This window comes from Plasmopara halstedii (assembly GCF_900000015.1).
Source record: "Plasmopara halstedii genome assembly, contig: Scaffold_614, whole genome shotgun sequence".
In the NCBI taxonomy this organism is placed as follows: Eukaryota; Oomycota; class Peronosporomycetes; order Peronosporales; family Peronosporaceae; genus Plasmopara; species Plasmopara halstedii.
The window spans coordinates 3,013,891-3,017,396 of record NW_020187532.1 but is presented as its reverse complement, the minus strand read 5'-3'; positions in this window follow the sequence as shown (position 1 = coordinate 3,017,396).

The following is a 3,506-nucleotide window of genomic DNA, read 5'->3' as shown; positions in this document are numbered from 1 at the left end:
TGGTAATATGATTTAAATACCACTGGCGTTTCTGGAACTACGAACATATGCCGAACGCCTGTCATCGGTATTGTTGCCTTAATCCGCATCTGAATTTATTTTAACCGCAATGCTACCACTTCTTGAGCTGCTGATACCAGTTGAACATACACCCTTCAGGTAGCGTAGCACGCGAATAGCAACATTTTCAGTGTTGAAATCCGGGTTTCTCCAAGAAACGCGACAGCTGTTATCACGTATGCCGCATCCGCTTAAGTGTATGTCATAACGTACAGCAGCCATTTAATCAAAAGCCAATACGGCTTCGAGTGCATAACCAGTCGATCCACTTCTGTTGTAGGCGACTGCGCTGACGACAACTTCAACCCTGATGCATATGCATTGTCGACACCCTTCGAATCTTCTTGACCAAATCGACTGACCACGTCGTCAATGTAACTAGTCTGTATGATCGTAAGTGTCATGCTGACCTTTCGTGGTCAATCTCCGTACCCAAAATGAACTCCGCCCTGTCCAGCTTCTTTATCTTCAATGAATGTTTGCGCACTTCCTTGACCGATTGATTTATCTAATGATGCTGCAACAATCATGTGATCCACATATAAACCAACATTGATAAAAACTTTCAAGGATCGATTGAAATTAATTCACTGGTCCTAACCGCGGAAGTTGAAGCCATTCTCACAGAGGGCCGGTGTGTTTTCTTGTTACGGGTACTTACTGCTTCTTTCAAAATAAATAGCTGACATGCTTCTTCCTGAGCACTGTCAGCACCCTGCCGGAATTTCTTATAACTTTGTCTGCCGGCACACTATTGAGAAAAGCAGTATCGGCATCCAGTGATTCAATTTTGAAGTTGCATTCGGGACGTATTGCAAGTATCATTCGAATAGTTTTCATGTTGGCGATCTGTAATTAGTCTTGATAAAATCAATCACATTCTTTTGCTGGAGAGCCATCGCTACAAGTCGTGCTCTGCACCATTTGACAGTGCCATATTGATTACGCTTTTTGGCAAGACCCACTGTGATCCAATTGTGCGATTGAATCATCTTCACTTTATCACCATGTACGCAAGGACAGCATCAGCAGTGGATCACTGCCCGTGAGTCTAAGTACGTTTCGTGGTCAAAGGGTCATCATCTCCATCTGTTATCTCTTCATCATCTGAGCCGTTCCTTAGCGTCATCATCTACTCCTGTTTACATCTCCTTCGCCCCACTGCAGGCCGAAACATCAACAAAATTTTCGGTGCGTGTGAAGCGATGGACGATTCTCGATAATCTTTTACCTATTTTAAACAGAAATCTCGGAAGGCATCAGCTGCTGCTTGTTGGCACCTGGCGTAGGATCAACATCGTCCATTTCGATGCCTCTTACTAGGGCTTCGCGGAATTCCATAGGCTCATTCCGAACAAGCTAATGATTCACTTGGTTTTGAACATAACCATCATCAATGTCCTTTATAAATTGAATGCTTGTATCTGGCTGTAGAGTATGCGAATCGAAAACGTCGTCTATTTCACGCTCATCCAATCCCACAAAACGGAGCTCTAGAATCTTGACATCCTCCAAGTCAAACACGCGATAAATCTTGACACATTTGCATAAATGAGAAAAATACATATGAAGTTCTTGGGCTTAAGCTTTAATTTTTCATCGTCAACACGAGCGTAACACTGCTCCCAAATATGCAAAATTTATCCACGCGAGGATTCACCTGAAAGACAATTTTTATGGCTTGACGTCGGGCAGACCGTTTTTGAAGAGCTATTACTCGTATATACTGCTGTGTTCGCCTTTTCCGCCAACCATTTCGTCGACACACTTTTGTAGTCAAGCGTACAGCAGGTTCTCTCCATAATATCTTTCTTTACGCGCTTAACTATTCTATTTTGCCGAGGGCTGTATGGCACGGGATGTTGGTGGACGATGTCAATCTGCCGACAAATGTCTACCACTTCTTGCCCATAATTCTGTTCCATTGTTGGTCCAGGTTCTTTAGTATTGCTTTTTGTACATTGTATCAGATCATGATAAATAAACCACAAAAGTATATTTGTATTTTGCATATTCTGTGGAAAAGGTTTGTACTGGACCCATGATATCTGTGATTACGCGCATCAGAGCACGTGTCGTCTACGTCATTTGATTCAAGGGAGCTATCGTGAATGTCTGCATACCCTTCAGACACCCGGCACACAATGTTCATATGTATTGCTTAATCATCGGTATGCATTTAATCAAGCGCTGTGAGTTGAGCCACATTCGGGTGTCCCATGCGAGCATGCAAAAGCTCCCGCTCAGTGTTAGCCCTGAAATACACCATGAACATGCTTATTCTTCTCCTTCTTTTTCTTAGTCGAGCATGTACCCTTTTTTGAAGCTTTCACTTAGTTCAATCGCCTTACTCTGTTCCGATGACACGAAGAATGCGTGATTTCTACACTCATGTCGGGTTTCGCAAGCTTGTCTAATGAAACAATCGTCTGCCAAGTCCTGGAATATACAAAACATTAATCATGCGATGTCCCTCCAACCCAAACCGGTCAATTTCATTGTGACATTTTCTTGGCGAGTGAGGTTTTGCTTTCTGCAATTGCAACTTTGATGTTTGTTCAAATATCTCTTCTCTTCTTGTATTCGAACAAGGTGTTCATGTGTGTGAGCTGCGGTACCGCTGTAGAAAATTCACCCTGCTGATCGTCCTTATCCCGCTGCAAATACTGCGTCATCACTGTTTGAACGTTTTCCAATCGGTTAGTTTCACTTCATGTTGCCAACTTGGTCACATCAAAGCACTTGCCCTTTTATCCGCCTTGCGTGCGGCGCCACCTTTTCGAACGTTGCCTTGTCCTGATTTTTCTCCCCCAGCATTCATATTGATATAGTCTTTCTCCGTAATCTGCTTTTTGTGCAGCTTCTACTGCAATGTTATTCGCATTTCCTACAATTGATAGAACTTATTCATATTTGACGTCAGAGGACGGAGAAGTAATACCAGCTGGTGCAACAACTCCTCTGACTCTCCAGTTGTCTGGTCAAAAAAGTTTTGATATTTCTCCATTCAAGTACCACGTTTCCGTCTCGAAGTCATGACGTCGTCATGAAGATGTCAAACGATTGCGCAATGTCAACTATCCTTACCTAAATTTGACGTAGAATCTCAACGCCTTGTGTGATGATTCTAAATTCCTCGGTATCGTGCATATATCATGTACATTTGATATCGTTCTCATCACTGACGGTGTAACGGGGTTCCTTGTACCCTGGGTAACAGGGGAGGTGTCACACGTGATGGGCATGGTGTGACTGAACCCAAACAAGAATACGGTGTATGGCTAGGTGACCTGTAGTTATGGATGTATTCAGATTTTACTATATATTTAGGAAATCTAAACATTCTAGATTAGGCGGCTTCGCCGCAAATAAAAATGAATGGAAGTCTTCCGTGTGTATCCGTCTTTGCTTGAAGAGGTGGTGAATGTGGCATTGAATGCCAAATG